The sequence below is a fragment of the Rattus norvegicus genome, chromosome 16 (genome assembly GCF_036323735.1).
Source record: "Rattus norvegicus strain BN/NHsdMcwi chromosome 16, GRCr8, whole genome shotgun sequence".
Taxonomy (NCBI): domain Eukaryota; kingdom Metazoa; phylum Chordata; class Mammalia; order Rodentia; family Muridae; genus Rattus; species Rattus norvegicus.
In genome coordinates, this window is record NC_086034.1 from 42,120,803 (window position 1) to 42,139,981 (window position 19,179).

Consider the following 19,179-nt stretch of genomic DNA (forward strand, 5'->3'; position numbering starts at 1 on the left):
ATCTGAGTAACATTGTGAATTCGGTTAGTTTCCAATAGGCCGCAATAGTAATAAGTGGACTGTTCGGGATATAGAAAAATTTTCACGAATAGAATCAAAATTTCTAGGCGAATTCAGTGAGTTCCCAAAGGGACATGCTTGTGTGAGTGTGCTTTTCAATATGTAACAACATTTTAAGGAACGGACTCTAAGTATCATGGTGAATTCAGTAGGTTCCCAATAGGATTCGCATGTAATAAGCTTGTTATTCAAGATAGAGCAACGTTTTAAGGAAGGGAAACACTGTTTCTCTGTGAATTCAGTTAGTTCCCAGTAGCAGGCTCTTGTAATATGCGTACTTCTAAAGATTTATCAAAATTTGGTGTGCCGTATCTGAGTAACATGGTGAATTCGGTTAGTTCCCAATAGGCCGCAGTAGTAATAAGTGGACTGTTCGGGATATAGAAAAACATTCACGAATGGACTCAAAATTTCTAGGCGAATTCAGTGAGTTCCCAATGGGACATGCTTGTATGAGTGTGCTTTTCAATATGTAACAATATTTTACGGAACGGACTCTAAATATCATGGTGAATTCAGTAGGTTCCCAATAGGATTCACATGTAATAAGCTTGTTATTCAAGATAGAGCAACGTTTTAAGGAACGGAAACACTGTTTCTCTGTGAATTCAGTTAGTTCCCAGTAGCAGGCTCTTGTAATATGCGTACTTCTAAAGATTTATCAAAATTTGGTGTGCCGAATCTGAGTAACATGGTGAATTCGGTTACTTTCCAATAGGCCGCAGTAGTAATAAGTGGACTGTTCGGGATATAGAAAAATTTTCACGAATGGACTCAAAATTTCTAGGCGAATACAGTGAGTTCCCAATGGGACATGCTTGTATGAGTGTACTTTTCAATATGTAACAACATTTTACGGAAAGGACTCTAAGTATCATGGTGAATTCAGTAGGTTCCCAATAGGATTCGCATGTAATAAGCTTGTTATTCAAGATAGAGCAACGTTTTAAGGAACGGAAACACTGTTTCTCTGTGAATTCAGTTAGTTCCCAGTAGCAGGCTCTTGTAATATGCGTACTTCTAAAGATTTATCAAAATTTGGAGTGCCGAATCTGAGTAACATGGTGAATTCGGTTAGTTTCCAATAGGCCGCAGTAGTAATAAGTGGACTGTTCGGGATATAGAAAAATTTTCACGAATGGACTCAAAATTTCTAGGCGAATACAGTGAGTTCCCAATGGGACATGCTTGTATGAGTGTACTTTTCAATATGTAACAACATTTTAAGGAACGGACTCTAAGTATCATGGTGAATTCAGTAGGTTCCCAATAGGATTCGCATGTAATAAGCTTGTTATTCAAGATAGTGCAACGTTTTAAGGAACGGAAACACTGATTCTCTGTGAATTCAGTTAGTTCCCAGTAGCAGGCTCTTGTAATATGCGTACTTCTAAAGATTTATCAAAATTTGGAGTGCCGAATCTGAGTAACATGGTGAATTCGGTTAGTTTCCAATAGGCCGCAGTAGTAATAAGTGGACTGTTCGGGATATAGAAAAATTTTCACGAATGGACTCAAAATTTCTAGGCGAATACAGTGAGTTCCCAATGGGACATGCTTGTATGAGTGTACTTTTCAATATGTAACAACATTTTACGGAACGGACTCTAAGTATCATGGTGAATTCAGTAGGTTCCCAATAGGATTCGCATGTAATAAGCTTGTTATTCAAGATAGAGCAACGTTTTAAGGAACGGAAACACTGTTTCTCTGTGAATTCAGTTAGTTCCCAGTAGCAGGCTCTTGTAATATGCGTACTTCTAAAGATTTATCAAAATTTGGAGTGCCGAATCTGAGTAACATGGTGAATTCGGTTAGTTTCCAATAGGCCGCAGTAGTAATAAGTGGACTGTTCGGGATATAGAAAAATTTTCACGAATGGACTCAAAATTTCTAGGCGAATACAGTGAGTTCCCAATGGGACATGCTTGTATGAGTGTACTTTTCAATATGTAACAACATTTTAAGGAACGGACTCTAAGTATCATGGTGAATTCAGTAGGTTCCCAATAGGATTCGCATGTAATAAGCTTGTTATTCAAGATAGAGCAACGTTTTAAGGAACGGAAACACTGATTCTCTGTGAATTCAGTTAGTTCCCAGTAGCAGGCTCTTGTAATATGCGTACTTCTAAAGATTTATCAAAATTTGGTGTGCCGAATCTGAGTAACATTGTGAATTCGGTTAGTTTCCAATAGGCCGCAATAGTAATAAGTGGACTGTTCGGGATATAGAAAAATTTTCACGAATAGAATCAAAATTTCTAGGCGAATTCAGTGAGTTCCCAAAGGGACATGCTTGTGTGAGTGTGCTTTTCAATATGTAACAACATTTTAAGGAACGGACTCTAAGTATCATGGTGAATTCAGTAGGTTCCCAATAGGATTCGCATGTAATAAGCTTGTTATTCAAGATAGAGCAACGTTTTAAGGAAGGGAAACACTGTTTCTCTGTGAATTCAGTTAGTTCCCAGTAGCAGGCTCTTGTAATATGCGTACTTCTAAAGATTTATCAAAATTTGGTGTGCCGAATCTGAGTAACATGGTGAATTCGGTTAGTTCCCAATAGGCCGCAGTAGTAATAAGTGGACTGTTCGGGATATAGAAAAACATTCACGAATGGACTCAAAATTTCTAGGCGAATTCAGTGAGTTCCCAATGGGACATGCTTGTATGAGTGTGCTTTTCAATATGTAACAATATTTTACGGAACGGACTCTAAATATCATGGTGAATTCAGTAGGTTCCCAATAGGATTCACATGTAATAAGCTTGTTATTCAAGATAGAGCAACGTTTTAAGGAACGGAAACACTGTTTCTCTGTGAATTCAGTTAGTTCCCAGTAGCAGGCTCTTGTAATATGCGTACTTCTAAAGATTTATCAAAATTTGGTGTGCCGAATCTGAGTAACATGGTGAATTCGGTTACTTTCCAATAGGCCGCAGTAGTAATAAGTGGACTGTTCGGGATATAGAAAAATTTTCACGAATGGACTCAAAATTTCTAGGCGAATACAGTGAGTTCCCAATGGGACATGCTTGTATGAGTGTACTTTTCAATATGTAACAACATTTTACGGAAAGGACTCTAAGTATCATGGTGAATTCAGTAGGTTCCCAATAGGATTCGCATGTAATAAGCTTGTTATTCAAGATAGAGCAACGTTTTAAGGAACGGAAACACTGTTTCTCTGTGAATTCAGTTAGTTCCCAGTAGCAGGCTCTTGTAATATGCGTACTTCTAAAGATTTATCAAAATTTGGAGTGCCGAATCTGAGTAACATGGTGAATTCGGTTAGTTTCCAATAGGCCGCAGTAGTAATAAGTGGACTGTTCGGGATATAGAAAAATTTTCACGAATGGACTCAAAATTTCTAGGCGAATACAGTGAGTTCCCAATGGGACATGCTTGTATGAGTGTACTTTTCAATATGTAACAACATTTTAAGGAACGGACTCTAAGTATCATGGTGAATTCAGTAGGTTCCCAATAGGATTCGCATGTAATAAGCTTGTTATTCAAGATAGTGCAACGTTTTAAGGAACGGAAACACTGATTCTCTGTGAATTCAGTTAGTTCCCAGTAGCAGGCTCTTGTAATATGCGTACTTCTAAAGATTTATCAAAATTTGGAGTGCCGAATCTGAGTAACATGGTGAATTCGGTTAGTTTCCAATAGGCCGCAGTAGTAATAAGTGGACTGTTCGGGATATAGAAAAATTTTCACGAATGGACTCAAAATTTCTAGGCGAATACAGTGAGTTCCCAATGGGACATGCTTGTATGAGTGTACTTTTCAATATGTAACAACATTTTACGGAACGGACTCTAAGTATCATGGTGAATTCAGTAGGTTCCCAATAGGATTCGCATGTAATAAGCTTGTTATTCAAGATAGAGCAACGTTTTAAGGAACGGAAACACTGTTTCTCTGTGAATTCAGTTAGTTCCCAGTAGCAGGCTCTTGTAATATGCGTACTTCTAAAGATTTATCAAAATTTGGAGTGCCGAATCTGAGTAACATGGTGAATTCGGTTAGTTTCCAATAGGCCGCAGTAGTAATAAGTGGACTGTTCGGGATATAGAAAAATTTTCACGAATAGAATCAAAATTTCTAGGCGAATTCAGTGAGTTCCCAAAGGGACATGCTTGTGTGAGTGTGCTTTTCAATATGTAACAACATTTTAAGGAACGGACTCTAAGTATCATGGTGAATTCAGTAGGTTCCCAATAGGATTCGCATGTAATAAGCTTGTTATTCAAGATAGAGCAACGTTTTAAGGAAGGGAAACACTGTTTCTCTGTGAATTCAGTTAGTTCCCAGTAGCAGGCTCTTGTAATATGCGTACTTCTAAAGATTTATCAAAATTTGGTGTGCCGAATCTGAGTAACATGGTGAATTCGGTTAGTTCCCAATAGGCCGCAGTAGTAATAAGTGGACTGTTCGGGATATAGAAAAACATTCACGAATGGACTCAAAATTTCTAGGCGAATTCAGTGAGTTCCCAATGGGACATGCTTGTATGAGTGTGCTTTTCAATATGTAACAATATTTTACGGAACGGACTCTAAATATCATGGTGAATTCAGTAGGTTCCCAATAGGATTCACATGTAATAAGCTTGTTATTCAAGATAGAGCAACGTTTTAAGGAACGGAAACACTGTTTCTCTGTGAATTCAGTTAGTTCCCAGTATCAGGCTCTTGTAATATGCGTACTTCTAAAGATTTATCAAAATTTGGTGTGCCGAATCTGAGTAACATGGTGAATTCGGTTACTTTCCAATAGGCCGCAGTAGTAATAAGTGGACTGTTCGGGATATAGAAAAATTTTCACGAATGGACTCAAAATTTCTAGGCGAATACAGTGAGTTCCCAATGGGACATGCTTGTATGAGTGTACTTTTCAATATGTAACAACATTTTACGGAAAGGACTCTAAGTATCATGGTGAATTCAGTAGGTTCCCAATAGGATTCGCATGTAATAAGCTTGTTATTCAAGATAGAGCAACGTTTTAAGGAACGGAAACACTGTTTCTCTGTGAATTCAGTTAGTTCCCAGTAGCAGGCTCTTGTAATATGCGTACTTCTAAAGATTTATCAAAATTTGGAGTGCCGAATCTGAGTAACATGGTGAATTCGGTTACTTTCCAATAGGCCGCAGTAGTAATAAGTGGACTGTTCGGGATATAGAAAAATTTTCACGAATGGACTCAAAATTTCTAGGCGAATACAGTGAGTTCCCAATGGGACATGCTTGTATGAGTGTACTTTTCAATATGTAACAACATTTTAATGAACGGACTCTAAGTATCATGGTGAATTCAGTAGGTTCCCAATAGGATTCGCATGTAATAAGCTTGTTATTCAAGATAGTGCAAAGTTTTAAGGAACGGAAACACTGATTCTCTGTGAATTCAGTTAGTTCCCAGTAGCAGGCTCTTGTAATATGCGTACTTCTAAAGATTTATCAAAATTTGGAGTGCCGAATCTGAGTAACATGGTGAATTCGGTTAGTTTCCAATAGGCCGCAGTAGTAATAAGTGGACTGTTCGGGATATAGAAAAATTTTCACGAATGGACTCAAAATTTATAGGCGAATACAGTGAGTTCCCAATGGGACATGCTTGTATGAGTGTACTTTTCAATATGTAACAACATTTTACGGAACGGACTCTAAGTATCATGGTGAATTCAGTAGGTTCCCAATAGGATTCGCATGTAATAAGCTTGTTATTCAAGATAGAGCAACGTTTTAAGGAACGGAAACACTGTTTCTCTGTGAATTCAGTTAGTTCCCAGTAGCAGGCTCTTGTAATATGCGTACTTCTAAAGATTTATCAAAATTTGGAGTGCCGAATCTGAGTAACATGGTGAATTCGGTTAGTTTCCAATAGGCCACAGTAGTAATAAGTGGACTGTTCGGGATATAGAAAAATTTTCACGAATGGACTCAAAATTTCTAGGCGAATACAGTGAGTTCCCAATGGGACATGCTTGTATGAGTGTACTTTTCAATATGTAACAACATTTTAAGGAACGGACTCTAAGTATCATGGTGAATTCAGTAGGTTCCCAATAGGATTCGCATGTAATAAGCTTGTTATTCAAGATAGAGCAACGTTTTAAGGAACGGAAACACTGATTCTCTGTGAATTCAGTTAGTTCCCAGTAGCAGGCTCTTGTAATATGCGTACTTCTAAAGATTTATCAAAATTTGGTGTGCCGAATCTGAGTAACATTGTGAATTCGGTTAGTTTCCAATAGGCCGCAATAGTAATAAGTGGACTGTTCGGGATATAGAAAAATTTTCACGAATAGAATCAAAATTTCTAGGCGAATTCAGTGAGTTCCCAAAGGGACATGCTTGTGTGAGTGTGCTTTTCAATATGTAACAACATTTTAAGGAACGGACTCTAAGTATCATGGTGAATTCAGTAGGTTCCCAATAGGATTCGCATGTAATAAGCTTGTTATTCAAGATAGAGCAACGTTTTAAGGAAGGGAAACACTGTTTCTCTGTGAATTCAGTTAGTTCCCAGTAGCAGGCTCTTGTAATATGCGTACTTCTAAAGATTTATCAAAATTTGGTGTGCCGAATCTGAGTAACATGGTGAATTCGGTTAGTTCCCAATAGGCCGCAGTAGTAATAAGTGGACTGTTCGGGATATAGAAAAATTTTCACGAATGGACTCAAAATTTCTAGGCGAATTCAGTGAGTTCCCAATGGGACATGCTTGTATGAGTGTGCTTTTCAATATGTAACAATATTTTACGGAACGGACTCTAAATATCATGGTGAATTCAGTAGGTTCCCAATAGGATTCACATGTAATAAGCTTGTTATTCAAGATAGAGCAACGTTTTAAGGAACGGAAACACTGTTTCTCTGTGAATTCAGTTAGTTCCCAGTAGCAGGCTCTTGTAATATGCGTACTTCTAAAGATTTATCAAAATTTGGTGTGCCGAATCTGAGTAACATGGTGAATTCGGTTACTTTCCAATAGGCCGCAGTAGTAATAAGTGGACTGTTCGGGATATAGAAAAATTTTCACGAATGGACTCAAAATTTCTAGGCGAATACAGTGAGTTCCCAATGGGACATGCTTGTATGAGTGTACTTTTCAATATGTAACAACATTTTACGGAAAGGACTCTAAGTATCATGGTGAATTCAGTAGGTTCCCAATAGGATTCGCATGTAATAAGCTTGTTATTCAAGATAGAGCAACGTTTTAAGGAACGGAAACACTGTTTCTCTGTGAATTCAGTTAGTTCCCAGTAGCAGGCTCTTGTAATATGCGTACTTCTAAAGATTTATCAAAATTTGGAGTGCCGAATCTGAGTAACATGGTGAATTCGGTTAGTTTCCAATAGGCCGCAGTAGTAATAAGTGGACTGTTCGGGATATAGAAAAATTTTCACGAATGGACTCAAAATTTCTAGGCGAATACAGTGAGTTCCCAATGGGACATGCTTGTATGAGTGTACTTTTCAATATGTAACAACATTTTAAGGAACGGACTCTAAGTATCATGGTGAATTCAGTAGGTTCCCAATAGGATTCGCATGTAATAAGCTTGTTATTCAAGATAGTGCAACGTTTTAAGGAACGGAAACACTGATTCTCTGTGAATTCAGTTAGTTCCCAGTAGCAGGCTCTTGTAATATGCGTACTTCTAAAGATTTATCAAAATTTGGAGTGCCGAATCTGAGTAACATGGTGAATTCGGTTAGTTTCCAATAGGCCGCAGTAGTAATAAGTGGACTGTTCGGGATATAGAAAAATTTTCACGAATGGACTCAAAATTTCTAGGCGAATACAGTGAGTTCCCAATGGGACATGCTTGTATGAGTGTACTTTTCAATATGTAACAACATTTTACGGAACGGACTCTAAGTATCATGGTGAATTCAGTAGGTTCCCAATAGGATTCGCATGTAATAAGCTTGTTATTCAAGATAGAGCAACGTTTTAAGGAACGGAAACACTGTTTCTCTGTGAATTCAGTTAGTTCCCAGTAGCAGGCTCTTGTAATATGCGTACTTCTAAAGATTTATCAAAATTTGGAGTGCCGAATCTGAGTAACATGGTGAATTCGGTTAGTTTCCAATAGGCCGCAGTAGTAATAAGTGGACAGTTCGGGATATAGAAAAATTTTCACGAATGGACTCAAAATTTCTAGGCGAATACAGTGAGTTCCCAATGGGACATGCTTGTATGAGTGTACTTTTCAATATGTAACAACATTTTAAGGAACGGACTCTAAGTATCATGGTGAATTCAGTAGGTTCCCAATAGGATTCGCATGTAATAAGCTTGTTATTCAAGATAGAGCAACGTTTTAAGGAACGGAAACACTGATTCTCTGTGAATTCAGTTAGTTCCCAGTAGCAGGCTCTTGTAATATGCGTACTTCTAAAGATTTATCAAAATTTGGTGTGCCGAATCTGAGTAACATTGTGAATTCGGTTAGTTTCCAATAGGCCGCAATAGTAATAAGTGGACTGTTCGGGATATAGAAAAATTTTCACGAATAGAATCAAAATTTCTAGGCGAATTCAGTGAGTTCCCAAAGGGACATGCTTGTGTGAGTGTGCTTTTCAATATGTAACAACATTTTAAGGAACGGACTCTAAGTATCATGGTGAATTCAGTAGGTTCCCAATAGGATTCGCATGTAATAAGCTTGTTATTCAAGATAGAGCAACGTTTTAAGGAAGGGAAACACTGTTTCTCTGTGAATTCAGTTAGTTCCCAGTAGCAGGCTCTTGTAATATGCGTACTTCTAAAGATTTATCAAAATTTGGTGTGCCGAATCTGAGTAACATGGTGAATTCGGTTAGTTCCCAATAGGCCGCAGTAGTAATAAGTGGACTGTTCGGGATATAGAAAAACATTCACGAATGGACTCAAAATTTCTAGGCGAATTCAGTGAGTTCCCAATGGGACATGCTTGTATGAGTGTGCTTTTCAATATGTAACAATATTTTACGGAACGGACTCTAAATATCATGGTGAATTCAGTAGGTTCCCAATAGGATTCACATGTAATAAGCTTGTTATTCAAGATAGAGCAACGTTTTAAGGAACGGAAACACTGTTTCTCTGTGAATTCAGTTAGTTCCCAGTAGCAGGCTCTTGTAATATGCGTACTTCTAAAGATTTATCAAAATTTGGTGTGCCGAATCTGAGTAACATGGTGAATTCGGTTACTTTCCAATAGGCCGCAGTAGTAATAAGTGGACTGTTCGGGATATAGAAAAATTTTCACGAATGGACTCAAAATTTCTAGGCGAATACAGTGAGTTCCCAATGGGACATGCTTGTATGAGTGTACTTTTCAATATGTAACAACATTTTACGGAAAGGACTCTAAGTATCATGGTGAATTCAGTAGGTTCCCAATAGGATTCGCATGTAATAAGCTTGTTATTCAAGATAAAGCAACGTTTTAAGGAACGGAAACACTGTTTCTCTGTGAATTCAGTTAGTTCCCAGTAGCAGGCTCTTGTAATATGCGTACTTCTAAAGATTTATCAAAATTTGGAGTGCCGAATCTGAGTAACATGGTGAATTCGGTTAGTTTCCAATAGGCCGCAGTAGTAATAAGTGGACTGTTCGGGATATAGAAAAATTTTCACGAATGGACTCAAAATTTCTAGGCGAATACAGTGAGTTCCCAATGGGACATGCTTGTATGAGTGTACTTTTCAATATGTAACAACATTTTAAGGAACGGACTCTAAGTATCATGGTGAATTCAGTAGGTTCCCAATAGGATTCGCATGTAATAAGCTTGTTATTCAAGATAGTGCAACGTTTTAAGGAACGGAAACACTGATTCTCTGTGAATTCAGTTAGTTCCCAGTAGCAGGCTCTTGTAATATGCGTACTTCTAAAGATTTATCAAAATTTGGAGTGCCGAATCTGAGTAACATGGTGAATTCGGTTAGTTTCCAATAGGCCGCAGTAGTAATAAGTGGACTGTTCGGGATATAGAAAAATTTTCACGAATGGACTCAAAATTTCTAGGCGAATACAGTGAGTTCCCAATGGGACATGCTTGTATGAGTGTACTTTTCAATATGTAACAACATTTTACGGAACGGACTCTAAGTATCATGGTGAATTCAGTAGGTTCCCAATAGGATTCGCATGTAATAAGCTTGTTATTCAAGATAGAGCAACGTTTTAAGGAACGGAAACACTGTTTCTCTGTGAATTCAGTTAGTTCCCAGTAGCAGGCTCTTGTAATATGCGTACTTCTAAAGATTTATCAAAATTTGGAGTGCCGAATCTGAGTAACATGGTGAATTCGGTTAGTTTCCCATAGGCCGCAGTAGTAATAAGTGGACTGTTCGGGATATAGAAAAATTTTCACGAATGGACTCAAAATTTCTAGGCGAATACAGTGAGTTCCCAATGGGACATGCTTGTATGAGTGTACTTTTCAATATGTAACAACATTTTAAGGAACGGACTCTAAGTATCATGGTGAATTCAGTAGGTTCCCAATAGGATTCGCATGTAATAAGCTTGTTATTCAAGATAGAGCAACGTTTTAAGGAACGGAAACACTGATTCTCTGTGAATTCAGTTAGTTCCCAGTAGCAGGCTCTTGTAATATGCGTACTTCTAAAGATTTATCAAAATTTGGTGTGCCGAATCTGAGTAACATTGTGAATTCGGTTAGTTTCCAATAGGCCGCAATAGTAATAAGTGGACTGTTCGGGATATAGAAAAATTTTCACGAATAGAATCAAAATTTCTAGGCGAATTCAGTGAGTTCCCAAAGGGACATGCTTGTGTGAGTGTGCTTTTCAATATGTAACAACATTTTAAGGAACGGACTCTAAGTATCATGGTGAATTCAGTAGGTTCCCAATAGGATTCGCATGTAATAAGCTTGTTATTCAAGATAGAGCAACGTTTTAAGGAAGGGAAACACTGTTTCTCTGTGAATTCAGTTAGTTCCCAGTAGCAGGCTCTTGTAATATGCGTACTTCTAAAGATTTATCAAAATTTGGTGTGCCGAATCTGAGTAACATGGTGAATTCGGTTAGTTCCCAATAGGCCGCAGTAGTAATAAGTGGACTGTTCGGGATATAGAAAAACATTCACGAATGGACTCAAAATTTCTAGGCGAATTCAGTGAGTTCCCAATGGGACATGCTTGTATGAGTGTGCTTTTCAATATGTAACAATATTTTACGGAACGGACTCTAAATATCATGGTGAATTCAGTAGGTTCCCAATAGGATTCACATGTAATAAGCTTGTTATTCAAGATAGAGCAACGTTTTAAGGAACGGAAACACTGTTTCTCTGTGAATTCAGTTAGTTCCCAGTAGCAGGCTCTTGTAATATGCGTACTTCTAAAGATTTATCAAAATTTGGTGTGCCGAATCTGAGTAACATGGTGAATTCGGTTACTTTCCAATAGGCCGCAGTAGTAATAAGTGGACTGTTCGGGATATAGAAAAATTTTCACCAATGGACTCAAAATTTCTAGGCGAATACAGTGAGTTCCCAATGGGACATGCTTGTATGAGTGTACTTTTCAATATGTAACAACATTTTACGGAAAGGACTCTAAGTATCATGGTGAATTCAGTAGGTTCCCAATAGGATTCGCATGTAATAAGCTTGTTATTCAAGATAGAGCAACGTTTTAAGGAACGGAAACACTGTTTCTCTGTGAATTCAGTTAGTTCCCAGTAGCAGGCTCTTGTAATATGCGTACTTCTAAAGATTTATCAAAATTTGGAGTGCCGAATCTGAGTAACATGGTGAATTCGGTTAGTTTCCAATAGGCCGCAGTAGTAATAAGTGGACTGTTCGGGATATAGAAAAATTTTCACGAATGGACTCAAAATTTCTAGGCGAATACAGTGAGTTCCCAATGGGACATGCTTGTATGAGTGTACTTTTCAATATGTAACAACATTTTAAGGAACGGACTCTAAGTATCATGGTGAATTCAGTAGGTTCCCAATAGGATTCGCATGTAATAAGCTTGTTATTCAAGATAGTGCAACGTTTTAAGGAACGGAAACACTGATTCTCTGTGAATTCAGTTAGTTCCCAGTAGCAGGCTCTTGTAATATGCGTACTTCTAAAGATTTATCAAAATTTGGAGTGCCGAATCTGAGTAACATGGTGAATTCGGTTAGTTTCCAATAGGCCGCAGTAGTAATAAGTGGACTGTTCGGGATATAGAAAAATTTTCACGAATGGACTCAAAATTTCTAGGCGAATACAGTGAGTTCCCAATGGGACATGCTTGTATGAGTGTACTTTTCAATATGTAACAACATTTTACGGAACGGACTCTAAGTATCATGGTGAATTCAGTAGGTTCCCAATAGGATTCGCATGTAATAAGCTTGTTATTCAAGATAGAGCAACGTTTTAAGGAACGGAAACACTGTTTCTCTGTGAATTCAGTTAGTTCCCAGTAGCAGGCTCTTGTAATATGCGTACTTCTAAAGATTTATCAAAATTTGGAGTGCCGAATCTGAGTAACATGGTGAATTCGGTTAGTTTCCAATAGGCCGCAGTAGTAATAAGTGGACAGTTCGGGATATAGAAAAATTTTCACGAATGGACTCAAAATTTCTAGGCGAATACAGTGAGTTCCCAATGGGACATGCTTGTATGAGTGTACTTTTCAATATGTAACAACATTTTAAGGAACGGACTCTAAGTATCATGGTGAATTCAGTAGGTTCCCAATAGGATTCGCATGTAATAAGCTTGTTATTCAAGATAGAGCAACGTTTTAAGGAACGGAAACACTGATTCTCTGTGAATTCAGTTAGTTCCCAGTAGCAGGCTCTTGTAATATGCGTACTTCTAAAGATTTATCAAAATTTGGTGTGCCGAATCTGAGTAACATTGTGAATTCGGTTAGTTTCCAATAGGCCGCAATAGTAATAAGTGGACTGTTCGGGATATAGAAAAATTTTCACGAATAGAATCAAAATTTCTAGGCGAATTCAGTGAGTTCCCAAAGGGACATGCTTGTGTGAGTGTGCTTTTCAATATGTAACAACATTTTAAGGAACGGACTCTAAGTATCATGGTGAATTCAGTAGGTTCCCAATAGGATTCGCATGTAATAAGCTTGTTATTCAAGATAGAGCAACGTTTTAAGGAAGGGAAACACTGTTTCTCTGTGAATTCAGTTAGTTCCCAGTAGCAGGCTCTTGTAATATGCGTACTTCTAAAGATTTATCAAAATTTGGTGTGCCGAATCTGAGTAACATGGTGAATTCGGTTAGTTCCCAATAGGCCGCAGTAGTAATAAGTGGACTGTTCGGGATATAGAAAAACATTCACGAATGGACTCAAAATTTCTAGGCGAATTCAGTGAGTTCCCAATGGGACATGCTTGTATGAGTGTGCTTTTCAATATGTAACAATATTTTACGGAACGGACTCTAAATATCATGGTGAATTCAGTAGGTTCCCAATAGGATTCACATGTAATAAGCTTGTTATTCAAGATAGAGCAACGTTTTAAGGAACGGAAACACTGTTTCTCTGTGAATTCAGTTAGTTCCCAGTAGCAGGCTCTTGTAATATGCGTACTTCTAAAGATTTATCAAAATTTGGTGTGCCGAATCTGAGTAACATGGTGAATTCGGTTACTTTCCAATAGGCCGCAGTAGTAATAAGTGGACTGTTCGGGATATAGAAAAATTTTCACGAATGGACTCAAAATTTCTAGGCGAATACAGTGAGTTCCCAATGGGACATGCTTGTATGAGTGTACTTTTCAATATGTAACAACATTTTACGGAAAGGACTCTAAGTATCATGGTGAATTCAGTAGGTTCCCAATAGGATTCGCATGTAATAAGCTTGTTATTCAAGATAGAGCAACGTTTTAAGGAACGGAAACACTGTTTCTCTGTGAATTCAGTTAGTTCCCAGTAGCAGGCTCTTGTAATATGCGTACTTCTAAAGATTTATCAAAATTTGGAGTGCCGAATCTGAGTAACATGGTGAATTCGGTTAGTTTCCAATAGGCCGCAGTAGTAATAAGTGGACTGTTCGGGATATAGAAAAATTTTCACGAATGGACTCAAAATTTCTAGGCGAATACAGTGAGTTCCCAATGGGACATGCTTGTATGAGTGTACTTTTCAATATGTAACAACATTTTAAGGAACGGACTCTAAGTATCATGGTGAATTCAGTAGGTTCCCAATAGGATTCGCATGTAATAAGCTTGTTATTCAAGATAGTGCAACGTTTTAAGGAACGGAAACACTGTTTCTCTGTGAATTCAGTTAGTTCCCAGTAGCAGGCTCTTGTAATATGCGTACTTCTAAAGATTTATCAAAATTTGGAGTGCCGAATCTGAGTAACATGGTGAATTCGGTTAGTTTCCAATAGGCCGCAGTAGTAATAAGTGGACTGTTCGGGATATAGAAAAATTTTCACGAATGGACTCAAAATTTCTAGGCGAATACAGTGAGTTCCCAATGGGACATGCTTGTATGAGTGTACTTTTCAATATGTAACAACATTTTAAGGAACGGACTCTAAGTATCATGGTGAATTCAGTAGGTTCCCAATAGGATTCGCATGTAATAAGCTTGTTATTCAAGATAGTGCAACGTTTTAAGGAACGGAAACACTGATTCTCTGTGAATTCAGTTAGTTCCCAGTAGCAGGCTCTTGTAATATGCGTACTTCTAAAGATTTATCAAAATTTGGAGTGCCGAATCTGAGTAACATGGTGAATTCGGTTAGTTTCCAATAGGCCGCAGTAGTAATAAGTGGACTGTTCGGGATATAGAAAAATTTTCACGAATGGACTCAAAATTTCTAGGCGAATACAGTGAGTTCCCAATGGGACATGCTTGTATGAGTGTACTTTTCAATATGTAACAACATTTTACGGAACGGACTCTAAGTATCATGGTGAATTCAGTAGGTTCCCAATAGGATTCGCATGTAATAAGCTTGTTATTCAAGATAGAGCAACGTTTTAAGGAACGGAAACACTGTTTCTCTGTGAATTCAGTTAGTTCCCAGTAGCAGGCTCTTGTAATATGCGTACTTCTAAAGATTTATCAAAATTTGGAGTGCCGAATCTGAGTAACATGGTGAATTCGGTTAGTTTCCAATAGGCCGCAGTAGTAATAAGTGGACTGTTCGGGATATAGAAAAATTTTCACGAATGGACTCAAAATTTCTAGGCGAATACAGTGAGTTCCCAATGGGACATGCTTGTATGAGTGTACTTTTCAATATGTAACAACATTTTAAGGAACGGACTCTAAGTATCATGGTGAATTCAGTAGGTTCCCAATAGGATTCGCATGTAATAAGCTTGTTATTCAAGATAGAGCAACGTTTTAAGGAACGGAAACACTGATTCTCTGTGAATTCAGTTAGTTCCCAGTAGCAGGCTCTTGTAATATGCGTACTTCTAAAGATTTATCAAAATTTGGTGTGCCGAATCTGAGTAACATTGTGAATTCGGTTAGTTTCCAATAGGCCGCAATAGTAATAAGTGGACTGTTCGGGATATAGAAAAATTTTCACGAATAGAATCAAAATTTCTAGGCGAATTCAGTGAGTTCCCAAAGGGACATGCTTGTGTGAGTGTGCTTTTCAATATGTAACAACATTTTAAGGAACGGACTCTAAGTATCATGGTGAATTCAGTAGGTTCCCAATAGGATTCGCATGTAATAAGCTTGTTATTCAAGATAGAGCAACGTTTTAAGGAAGGGAAACACTGTTTCTCTGTGAATTCAGTTAGTTCCCAGTAGCAGGCTCTTGTAATATGCGTACTTCTAAAGATTTATCAAAATTTGGTGTGCCGAATCTGAGTAACATGGTGAATTCGGTTAGTTCCCAATAGGCCGCAGTAGTAATAAGTGGACTGTTCGGGATATAGAAAAACATTCACGAATGGACTCAAAATTTCTAGGCGAATTCAGTGAGTTCCCAATGGGACATGCTTGTATGAGTGTGCTTTTCAATATGTAACAATATTTTACGGAACGGACTCTAAATATCATGGTGAATTCAGTAGGTTCCCAATAGGATTCACATGTAATAAGCTTGTTATTCAAGATAGAGCAACGTTTTAAGGAACGGAAACACTGTTTCTCTGTGAATTCAGTTAGTTCCCAGTAGCAGGCTCTTGTAATATGCGTACTTCTAAAGATTTATCAAAATTTGGTGTGCCGAATCTGAGTAACATGGTGAATTCGGTTACTTTCCAATAGGCCGCAGTAGTAATAAGTGGACTGTTCGGGATATAGAAAAATTTTCACGAATGGACTCAAAATTTCTAGGCGAATACAGTGAGTTCCCAATGGGACATGCTTGTATGAGTGTACTTTTCAATATGTAACAACATTTTACGGAAAGGACTCTAAGTATCATGGTGAATTCAGTAGGTTCCCAATAGGATTCGCATGTAATAAGCTTGTTATTCAAGATAGAGCAACGTTTTAAGGAACGGAAACACTGTTTCTCTGTGAATTCAGTTAGTTCCCAGTAGCAGGCTCTTGTAATATGCGTACTTCTAAAGATTTATCAAAATTTGGAGTGCCGAATCTGAGTAACATGGTGAATTCGGTTAGTTTCCAATAGGCCGCAGTAGTAATAAGTGGACTGTTCGGGATATAGAAAAATTTTCACGAATGGACTCAAAATTTCTAGGCGAATACAGTGAGTTCCCAATGGGACATGCTTGTATGAGTGTACTTTTCAATATGTAACAACATTTTAAGGAACGGACTCTAAGTATCATGGTGAATTCAGTAGGTTCCCAATAGGATTCGCATGTAATAAGCTTGTTATTCAAGATAGTGCAACGTTTTAAGGAACGGAAACACTGATTCTCTGTGAATTCAGTTAGTTCCCAGTAGCAGGCTCTTGTAATATGCGTACTTCTAAAGATTTATCAAAATTTGGAGTGCCGAATCTGAGTAACATGGTGAATTCGGTTAGTTTCCAATAGGCCGCAGTAGTAATAAGTGGACTGTTCGGGATATAGAAAAATTTTCACGAATGGACTCAAAATTTCTAGGCGAATACAGTGAGTTCCCAATGGGACATGCTTGTATGAGTGTACTTTTCAATATGTAACAACATTTTACGGAACGGACTCTAAGTATCATGGTGAATTCAGTAGGTTCCCAATAGGATTCGCATGTAATAAGCTTGTTATTCAAGATAGAGCAACGTTTTAAGGAACGGAAACACTGTTTCTCTGTGAATTCAGTTAGTTCCCAGTAGCAGGCTCTTGTAATATGCGTACTTCTAAAGATTTATCAAAATTTGGAGTGCCGAATCTGAGTAACATGGTGAATTCGGTTAGTTTCCAATAGGCCGCAGTAGTAATAAGTGGACAGTTCGGGATATAGAAAAATTTTCACGAATGGACTCAAAATTTCTAGGCGAATACAGTGAGTTCCCAATGGGACATGCTTGTATGAGTGTACTTTTCAATATGTAACAACATTTTAAGGAACGGACTCTAAGTATCATGGTGAATTCAGTAGGTTCCCAATAGGATTCGCATGTAATAAGCTTGTTATTCAAGATAGAGCAACGTTTTAAGGAACGGAAACACTGATTCTCTGTGAATTCAGTTAGTTCCCAGTAGCAGGCTCTTGTAATATGCGTACTTCTAAAGATTTATCAAAATTTGGTGTGCCGAATCTGAGTAACATTGTGAATTCGGTTAGTTTCCAATAGGCCGCAATAGTAATAAGTGGACTGTTCGGGATATAGAAAAATTTTCACGAATAGAATCAAAATTTCTAGGCGAATTCAGTGAGTTCCCAAAGGGACATGCTTGTGTGAGTGTGCTTTTCAATATGTAACAACATTTTAAGGAACGGACTCTAAGTATCATGGTGAATTCAGTAGGTTCCCAATAGGATTCGCATGTAATAAGCTTGTTATTCAAGATAGAGCAACGTTTTAAGGAAGGGAAACACTGTTTCTCTGTGAATTCAGTTAGTTCCCAGTAGCAGGCTCTTGTAATATGCGTACTTCTAAAGATTTATCAAAATTTGGTGTGCCGAATCTGAGTAACATGGTGAATTCGGTTAGTTCCCAATAGGCCGCAGTAGTAATAAGTGGACTGTTCGGGATATAGAAAAACATTCACGAATGGACTCAAAATTTCTAGGCGAATACAGTGAGTTCCCAATGGGACATGCTTGTATGAGTGTGCTTTTCAATATGTAACAATATTTTACGGAACGGACTCTAAATATCATGGTGAATTCAGTAGGTTCCCAATAGGATTCACATGTAATAAGCTTGTTATTCAAGATAGAGCAACGTTTTAAGGAACGGAAACACTGTTTCTCTGTGAATTCAGTTAGTTCCCAGTAGCAGGCTCTTGTAATATGCGTACTTCTAAAGATTTATCAAAATTTGGTGTGCCGAATCTGAGTAACATGGTGAATTCGGTTACTTTCCAATAGGCCGCAGTAGTAATAAGTGGACTGTTCGGGATATAGAAAAATTTTCACGAATGGACTCAAAATTTCTAGGCGAATACAGTGAGTTCCCAATGGGACATGCTTGTATGAGTGTACTTTTCAATATGTAACAACATTTTACGGAAAGGACTCTAAGTATCATGGTGAATTCAGTAGGTTCCCAATAGGATTCGCATGTAATAAGCTTGTTATTCAAGATAGAGCAACGTTTTAAGGAACGGAAACACTGTTTCTCTGTGAATTCAGTTAGTTCCCAGTAGCAGGCTCTTGTAATATGCGTACTTCTAAAGATTTATCAAAATTTGGAGTGCCGAATCTGAGTAACATGGTGAATTCGGTTAGTTTCCAATAGGCCGCAGTAGTAATAAGTGGACTGTTCGGGATATAGAAAAATTTTCACGAATGGACTCAAAATTTCTAGGCGAATACAGTGAGTTCCCAATGGGACATGCTTGTATGAGTGTACTTTTCAATATGTAACAACATTTTAAGGAACGGACTCTAAGTATCATGGTGAATTCAGTAGGTTCCCAATAGGATTCGCATGTAATAAGCTTGTTATTCAAGATAGTGCAACGTTTTAAGGAACGGAAACACTGATTCTCTGTGAATTCAGTTAGTTC